Consider the following 9,869-nt stretch of genomic DNA (forward strand, 5'->3'; position numbering starts at 1 on the left):
TACAACGGACGCCTAATTTACCAAGTTAACGCCCAAACAGAATAAAATAAGTTTCCAACCAAGAACCCCCAAATAGAATAAAACAAGTTTCCAACCAAGTACCCAAAACACAACTAAACTCCTTGGGAACCGAACCATCCACCCCACCAAGTCAATATCGACCCTCTGGACCTCACCAAGGTGATGAAATTTCGAAAAAGGGTCCAGTTACCCAAGTGTCAACTAGTGGTCAAATACTTTCACTTAAGGATTCTAAATCCTTCAGTTTTCACTAGACTCGCTTAACTTCTCGGGAATGGATCAATGGGGGCAAAATGGTCAAAATGCACATAACGAGCTAACGGGTCGTTCTAGCTACCAAATTGTCTAAAGGTGACAGTTGGTCAATACAAAGCAACGAAGCATGAATTCAAGAGCATTGTCCTTGATAGTATTACCAGTGAAGAGCTCGAGCAAAGATGGGGTGATTTTATTAAGAAATATGAACTAAACAAAAGTGATTAGTTTAGTAAGTTGTACTCATAAAGGAAAAGATGGGTGCCAGTATACCTTAACGACTACTTCTGGGGTGGTTTGTTGTCAACGCAGAGAAGTAAGGGAATGCATGCCTATTTCGATGGATTTATCAGCCATAGAAGCATACTAAATAATTTGTTTAGCAATATGAGTTAGCATTGAGAAATAGGTATGAGTTGGATGCTGAGCATAAATCTCGTTACACTAAAACAACTTGTGAGTCTATGTTCTCATGGGAGGTGCAGCTCCGAGATGCTTATACCTACAAAAATTTTCAAAAATTTTCAGTGTGGGTTAAAGAGTTTGTATCACTATGAATTAAGACTAATTGAGGATGTTGTCCGACACCACCTGAAAAGGTTCTTTCTTGGAGGTTACCCTAATATGACAGAGGATTATAGGAAGTATAGGGATTTAATGAAGTATTTTGACGAGGCATGTAATATTGCATTGGACAGTGACATGATGGTATAATTTCTCAGGTCAAGATTAAAAAACTTGCTTAATGATCTTACAAATTTTGATCATAGCTTGATACAAGACTTTATAGAAAACACGCCGACCATTATAGTAAATAGTGGAAATGATCATATACCAGATGTAGTAGGAAATAGTGGAAATGATCATATACCAAATGTAGTAGGAAATAGTGAAAATGATCACATACAAAATTTAGTAGACCATGTATTGCATCGTTCACATGGAAGGCCAAAGGAAGTACGATATAAACCACCACTTGAAATGTTATTTAGATCCTTAGGAGGGAGGGGTACACGAAATAATGGTAGTAAGGGCGGAGGCGATGGCAGGGCTGGAGGAAGAGGAATATCACAAGCGGGAAGAAGAGAAGTTCACAAGATGGAGGAAGAGGAATATCTCAAGGTGGAAGAAGAGGCAGAGACAGGAGTAGTGCAAATCGATGGGGCACCGATTCTGCAAGAGTAAGAAATGAGGTATTGTTTTGCTTTGTCACTTTATTTTATTTAGCATCATTAGAATCACTTGGATTAACTTTGATTTTGGTCTGACCCTCACTACAGCAAAATGATGATGGAGCACCACAAGATGGAGAAAGAGGAAGGGGTACTGCAAATCGAAGGCGTGCCAGTCGACAAGAGCAAGAAATGAGATACTATTTTGCATTGTCAGTTTATCTCATCTTAATTAATTAATTGGTTTAACTTTGAATTTCCCCTAACCCCTATTTCAGCAAAATGGTGATAGAACGTCACAACATGTGGGCCTACCGGATCTCAATCTTGATAGCCAAGAAGCCTCATTCTTTGAATGCTAATTTTGTTTGTTTGGATGGAATACTTGAAAGCATGATTTTGATCATATATTACAGTGCTTGAGGGTTGTTGTTCAATTGTTAGTATGTGAAGGGAGCTGATAAATTCAAGAATTCTAAGCTGTTGTTGGTAGAGCCATCAGCCAATTCCATATAAGGGTCAAGCAAGACAAAAGCGCATGAGTGAGGTCTTGGTTGACCCTTCAGTTACATGTATGAAGGATCCAACAAGACAAATTGCACGAGCGATGGATGGTTGACCCATCATGTAAATTGTAAGAAGGTTCAACCATATATATATATATATATATAATAAGAATAATGGGGACAAAGTTTCCTTGACATAAATAGACCACTACAAACACCAAAATTATAACAACCTCATTTGAATTCAACTTAAAGTTAGTAAACAGGCGTCCTAGCATCAAGGACGCTTTTGAGAAATCATTTCTTGATTGACAACAACAACATTAAGACGATCAAATAGCACATCCTAGCGCTGCTTGAATCAACAATCTTTCTATCCAAGGTGGTTATACGTTTATTAATGTCTTCCAGCCCTTCATCTAGACAAATGTTTAAATGATCAATCCGAATTTCTTCCAAAGAACTCATGTGACGCATAATCAATGTGTTGGTGTCATCAAAACGAGTGAGGATCTTTTCTGTATGACGGATAATGCTGTTCCATATTTTTTCTATGCACACAAGTGAACAAACACGAGAAAAAACATTAAAAAACATTGAAAACCGTACTGGGAACTTTGAACATACACATACTTACCAAAAAAATGGAGAAGAACAAAGGGAGAATGCGGACAACATATAGAATATAGATATATATATATATATATATATATATATATATATATATATATATATATATATATATATATTCCTCAAGCAGCCTAGCCAATGGCCTTCAAGCCACGGTATAAGTATATTTCTTGCTAGTCCACAAACTCACTCAATGCTTTTATGGATACAAATAACACAATTAATAGAGTGGTTGAGAAGTTGTTTTAGATGCATCTATGCATAAGGTGCCTTAAATCCAGACTTATCCTCTGTCTCCATTTTTCAATTAAACGAGGTGTAAATCTAGATATAAACCCAGAAATATATATTTGGCTAAACCATCAATAGGCACATTATGAATGTTCAGCCATCAAATATCCAGTTATTGTCTCACTCAATGCTTTCACGGATACAAATAACACAATTAATAGGGTGGTTCAGAAGTTGTTTCAGATGCATCTATGCGTAAGGTGCCTTAAATCCAGACTTATCCTCTGTCTCCTTTTTTCAATTAATAGAGGTATAAATTCAGATATAAACCCAGAAATATTTATTTGGTTGAACTATCAATAGATGTATTACGAAGGTCCAACCATCCAATATCCAGTTATTGTGTTAATTTTGTTAACTAAAATAATTTCTTTTATAATTTAAACAAACATAAACAGATAAAAAATAAAATTAATACTATTAGTAGCAGCACAAATTTATAGGAACAACATATAACATAACTTACCCTTACATTAAATATACATACAAAATACAGAGGGGGGGGGGGGGGTGTTCCAAAAGTACCAACAAAGCAACCACATCTACCATCCTTAAACAACAACCTAACACAAACAACAACTTCATACTGAAACAAGCACCAACAAAGAAAACAACTAGAAACATCCTAAAGCTGTGGTGGTGGAGAAGGGGGAGGAGTGACATATTGACCAGCATCAGTACGAAACGAACCCAGGACACCATGGATCATCCTCTCCAGTCTCCTTGACGCATCCTCAAGGCGGTCTTCAGCTGTTGCTGTTGCTCGAGGATATCTCTACACTGCGCATCTGTGATGTTCACTTTTTCATTCAGGTCATCAAAACGGTCTCCCAAGTCATCCATCATTTTGCCATCGCTCCTCAAAATGGTCTCCATAGTCCTATGGAAAGAACACAATAAATGGATCAACGACTGAGTAAATGAAATAAAATACTAGGTTAGGATAAATGGAATTGTGAAGGGAAAAATTGAAGCATACCTATATGTGAATCTTCAATGGACCCAGAACAAAAGATGAGAGAGAGAACATTGGTGGACAGTGAGAATGAAAATTATGTGGAACAAATGAACCCTTTAAATAGACAAGGAAAAGGTGTGACCGGTAACCTAAAAGACGTAGTCGATTACAAAAAATTTACTCCTCTTCAATTTTTGACAAGACAGTAGTGGAGTACTAATTTACGAGAAAGGTTTAAAATAAAAAATAAAAATAACATTAGCTTGTAAATAAAATAATTAATTAAGATCCAAATATCCAGATAAAATATGTAAATTCACACTATATTGTATTAAAAGAAAAATAACATCAATAATCTCTTGGTCATGGGATACTTGATCCACATGGCGAGTTAGTGTAGCAAGTTCAACACACAGCTCTTGAATTTGCGTAACAAAGTTGTGGATCTGCATGTTGAGGGGATAAACATATAGTTGTCCTTGAGGTGGTTGTTGAGACATTGTATACCTTAAAAAATGAAAAAAAAAATTGTTGATCAACACAAAATTAGTATGAATAATACCACTGTGAAACAATTTATTTATCGCAACAAATTACCTGTTGATTTGAAAAGCTAAGACCTGCTGAGAAGAAAATATATTGCAAAGATACGAAGTGATGATTATATACAGTTGTGGCGTAAAATAGGGTTGTGTAGATATCCATCGGGGAATGTGAATCATAATTCAACTCGATTAAAGATATCACGTCTAGCCAATAAACTATGGATCCGTGCTTGGGAATTGTCTCGTTGTTCCATATGCCTGGCACTAATACTCACGAAAATATTCAAGTGTTAATTTTCCCCAACAAACGAATTAGTTTCCCTCCCATCAGATTCTAGGGTTAACTGTCACCCTAATCCGTCGTCATTTGTTAAGACATAATTTGGAGTGTCACATTTTACTAACATGTTCTATACCATTAAAGTGTTAAGTACTCCCTTACGTGAAATTATGTCAAATAAAAAATAGTAGTAGTCGCTAGACAATGCAGGCTAACTACGTAAGCATATAGTTAACATTTAATTGCTTTCGTGATAAATAATCAAAAATATGAACTAATACATTAGTTTCCAAGATACTAATATCTAATACTTTTAACAAAAAATTAGCATAAATTCTATATATATATAGGAACTTAGTATGATTTGGATCTACAACAAAAAAAAGTTATTAATTTACTATTATAGTCCCAAACTCTTAATTCTCTATTATTTTCTAAATCCAAGTGTTTTATTAGTCGACCATCAAGTGCATGCATTGGAAGGATCAACCAAGTTACATTTTGTTAGAAACTGGGTCGAAATAAGTCCCACACTGCCTGCCACACCATAAAATGTGAGTGTTTATTTATCCAACTATCACTCGGCTGACCCGTGATAGAGCTTTAGTGTGGTCTTGAAGAGTAATCTGATTGTTGGCTTGACAGAGCAACAAGAGGCTAGACTAAAGCTTCATCATTACTTTTGTTATGTACACTACCAACATTATGGACATTTAACATTCAAGAAAATTAATTTATTATCATTTAGTGATTTAAAAAAATAAAAAACTGTTATCATTTGTTGTGTAAACTGCTAATGTTATGGACCATTTTTAAACATTCAATACAATTGATTTAACTATTATTAATTATATATAGACAATATTACTTAATCATCATACAGAAACTTAGTGAGATTTGGTTCTACCACAAAAAAGAAGAAGTTATAGTTTACTATTATCTCTTATTTATTAATTTCTAAATCCAAGAGTTTTTTAATATATTTGATCATCAAGTGCATGCATTTGAAGGATCAAACCAAGTGTGAATACACACTTCACATTTTGGGAACATGTTTAAAACACTTAATTACAAAAATTTAATAAATCCAACCCACCAAAACCCCCCACCCCCTACCCGCTAGATGATTATCGTACCAAGTAAGATGACTTACTCCATCCCTCCCTATAAAAAGGAGAGTGAATCAAGTCACTATCCACCACAAAAGACACGAAGAATCCCAAGACAAAAAACCTCCGATTCCAAATAGCAAAAAAAAAAAAAAAAAATCATGTTCTAGGGCTAGAACAACCGCACACACGATAAGCGATCTCTCTCATCAAGTTTGTACCTTGAGGAACCAAGTTGATGAAACCTTGGAGCTCCCTCTTGACCACATGCAGCGAACATAGAATGAAAAGGATGTTGCGTAGCATCCTTCTCATCCTAGGTAATGCCTATGAGTTAAACACAACCCCTGGATCCCCTGCACCAAACGAGGTCTAGGTCTACGGATCTAGTTCTTATTAAGTTCATGTTATCATCCCTATGTCCCCTTCCTATCAGTTTAGTTTTGTTATCTTGGGATGTTAGTTTATGTTTTGTGGCTAGCTTTATTATGGGATGTTAGTTTATGTTTTGTGTCTAGCTTTATTATTCCCTATAAAATATGCTTGTTTTATGTGTTTTTTCAACTTGTTCTTTTTATTTTTTTGTTTTATATCGCATAAGAAATATACAGAGTATGAAGAACTATCTCAGTTGTAATCATATAGATATTTAAAAAGCAAAAATTTGTGATATAAGTAGGTGACATTTTTTTTTTTTAATTAATGCGAAAAGCACTTCAACCATTCAAACGAAAAGGCACCACCATATTTCAGTACAATTTCAAACAAAAAGGTACCTCCTATTTCAAAAGGTTCTTAATTTAAAACTATAATTTTAAAAGGCCTATTCACTAGAAAGGCCTATTTTCGGTGTCTATAAATAGACATCCCCTATTTACTATTTTTTATTACATCATAATTCAGCTTACTGATATAAAATTAGATTGTCCTAAATTATATGTTCAATTATGGATCTTGGCCAAGCAAATTGCATAGCAAATGGCGTGACAAATGCATTACCAAATGGCAATGTGAATGCATTACCAAATGGCAATGCGAATGCATACCATGAGAATGATACTGATCGTGCGATAAGCCGATTGTGATGGGATCTCGCATGTTTTCAACTTGATATAAGGGACGCGAATGATAATGTGAACCGATGCAATCAGGAATTGTGGGGTACTTCGAGGCGCTTTGCTCAACTCGACAAGTCTATTAGAAGAATAGAGAGGGTACTCAAATTACTTCTCGCTGGGACAGGAATGACAGTTGTATGCTTCGACATCCCTTGGGATTCTCCCCCTCGTTGTTACCCCAGTCAGAATAACAGCCCTCCGGATGCTCCCGCTCAAAATATGTAATTTTTTAAGTGAATAAGTTTATTAGTTTCAGTACTCATATTTCTCGATTTTATGTGACAAGAATATTATTATGAACATACTCTCCTATCGTAAGGTCTTAATTTCAAGTTGCAAGTAATAATACAAATTATTTTTTCCCGTTATTCTACTCGTTTTTTCTTTTATTTTTTGATGTTATGTGGTTAAGTAGACAATTTATTGTTATATATCTACAAAAACAATGTAGTTGTACACGTTATCAAATGCAATATCTTGCGATGTTGGTCTTACCACAAACAATAGTTGTCATTATAGTCTAAATTATTTCTTTTCATCCAAGTCCTAGGGTTAACTTAGCTGACCATCAAATGACGGTATTTGAAGGATCAACCAAGTTACACTTTGGTTGGCATCCAACAAAACCAATAAATTTAAGTTAATTTTTTTTTTTAAAAATGGAAATTATTTATGAGAAATAAAAGGTGTAAGTTAAAATTTTATGGTAATTATTTTCTGATAAACATGTAATAACTCAATTTTAATTAAGGGTTATTTGGTAAGTTTAGCTAAAAGGGGGGAAAAAAGAAGAAGAAAGAATTTAGTGGGCCAAGCCTAATTTCACCCCAAATCATCAAGGTAATGACTCTAATCTTTTATTTAAGTTTATTATGTAATTATGGGTGAATTTTTATGGTGTTAACATGGGGATATTATGAGGAATTGAGAAAGTTTAGCCCTAGGCTTCTTTAACCTAAATCATTGATTTGAAGGGGCACACAGTGTCGGATTTTAGACTTCTATATATCGTTGGAATCGTCTCGTCAAGAGCGTTTCAAAAGCATATGTCTTGTCGGGTTTTGAACCCATTGGCTAGAGGGCGTATTCGTCCTTTAAAATTTGACTTTGATAATTTAAGACTTTAAAAATATAGAAGTGGTTTACCCTAATGGTTTTGACCATTCTAAATCCATTTTTGTTCAGTTTGAGGCGATCCGAAGACTCGAGAATGCAATTTTGATTTATTGGGAAGTGTGATGGAATTGTGAATTTGCGGTAAGTGAGACTTTTAGATTTGGGTACTTGCTTTTCAAAATCTGTTTAAAATTATGCTTTGTCTGTCTGGTCCATATGTTGGGGCATGGTTGGAAGAATCGGTGGTCCTCAAGGCCAACCGCATATACTTTATTTTCAAATACTCTAAAACTCTATTTATAAATTGTTTCATGATGTGATATGGCTGTGAGCCATGACATTGGAGCATTGTGCATGCTTCCCTTAGCATTGTGTATGCTTCTTGATTTCACTGGGGCATATTGTATGCTTCCTGAGCACTGTGTATGCTTCTTGATATATTTGGTACATTGTGTATGCTCCCGTAGATTCATGGTGTTGATTAATTCTTTAACTGCCATTTATACCATGTCTTTAGTGTAAATTGTGTTGAGATATATAATATACCTGATAAACAGTAGTTTGGTTTGGACCTTGGTTGATATTGTATAATGATAAACAGTAGTTTGATATTGTGTATGCTTCTTGATATATTTGGCACATTGTGTATGCTACCGTAGATTCATGGTGTTGATTAATTCTTTAACTGCCATGTATACCATGTCTTTAGTGTAAATTGTGTTGAGATATATAATATACTTGATAAACAGTAGTTTGGTTTGGACCTTGGTTGCTATTGTATAATTATATATTCATGTGCATAATATTTTTGTGCTTGTTGTGTGTTTGTATTTTCTAATACTTGTTTCAGAGGTATTTAAAGTGGCGGGTCGAGGATCTTACTGGGTTATATTTATGTATAACTCACTCCTTACCAGCATAATCCATGCATATTGTAACGACCCATTAGGTCATTTTGGTTGTTTTCTCATTTTTGCCTATTTTGACCTTGTGAACTCGCCCCTTTGCCTGTTTTGGGATTGCTATGTAGTGGGCGTGGTTGGCATGATTCCCGAGGTGGTTTTAATCTCTTAAGATTGGAAATTTGCTAATTTAAGGAATCGTTAAGTGTTAGGCTGACTTTAGGCATCATCGGGGGTATTTGTGTGATTTTGAGAATTTCATCAACACCATTAGCTTCGGATCATCGAATATAGGCTGTTTCAGTGTTTTGTTCATTTCCCGAGGGTCTTGGGGGCATTTTGGTCATTTGGTTGGAAATTTAGTTTTTCCCTGTTCGGGGTTGACTTGGTCAACAAGACCTCTGTTGGGAATTCCGAGTGCGCGAGTGAGTTCGTAGAGCATTTTTACATGTGTCTACATATTTAGTTTGTATCAGGGATATTACACCCCTCGTCTTCGTAGTGGTAGAACTTATGACTTCCTAGTTGGGTATGCCTTGGGAATTGAGACCCGAGCCTGAGTTTTGGAGATAGAAAGTGTCTTACCCCGTGTGCAATGGTACCAGCGGGTATTCCTAGTGATTTACAGGATTATAAGTTGAACGAATCGAATCGACGAAATCTGACCTGAAGCGAAAAAGCCGGACACCGTCGTGTTCGACGAGTCATCGAACCGGTCGACGGACGTCATTTTGCGGCGTCCGGGGTTCTCGGCGCGGCGCGGAGTCGCGAGCATGTCAACGGACCGTCGACACGTCAACGGGTCATCGACCCGCTCGTCGAATCGGACCACTGAAGCATTTAATTCTCCGAGTATAAATACATGGTCCACGACTTTATGTCTTATTTCTCTCTTTCCCAGATCAGAAAACCCTAATATTTTGCTCTCCCAACATTTATGGCATAGTGGTGAAGATTCGACAAGAC

The 9,869-nt window shown here is 35.8% G+C and overlaps 1 long non-coding RNA gene across 1 annotated transcript; it reads right to left on the minus strand.

The window, feature by feature from the left end:
* Positions 1-3,328: 3,328 nt before the first annotated feature.
* LOC132041962 (uncharacterized) lies at positions 3,329-3,982 on the minus strand. Its single transcript, XR_009411298.1, has 2 exons — positions 3,855-3,982; positions 3,329-3,755 (listed from the first exon to the last, which is right to left on the minus strand). It is a non-coding gene; the product is annotated as an uncharacterized LOC132041962 (long non-coding RNA).
* Positions 3,983-9,869: the final 5,887 nt, after the last annotated feature.

The sequence above is a fragment of the Lycium ferocissimum genome, unplaced genomic scaffold (genome assembly GCF_029784015.1).
Source record: "Lycium ferocissimum isolate CSIRO_LF1 unplaced genomic scaffold, AGI_CSIRO_Lferr_CH_V1 ctg12527, whole genome shotgun sequence".
NCBI classification, from domain to species: domain Eukaryota; kingdom Viridiplantae; phylum Streptophyta; class Magnoliopsida; order Solanales; family Solanaceae; genus Lycium; species Lycium ferocissimum.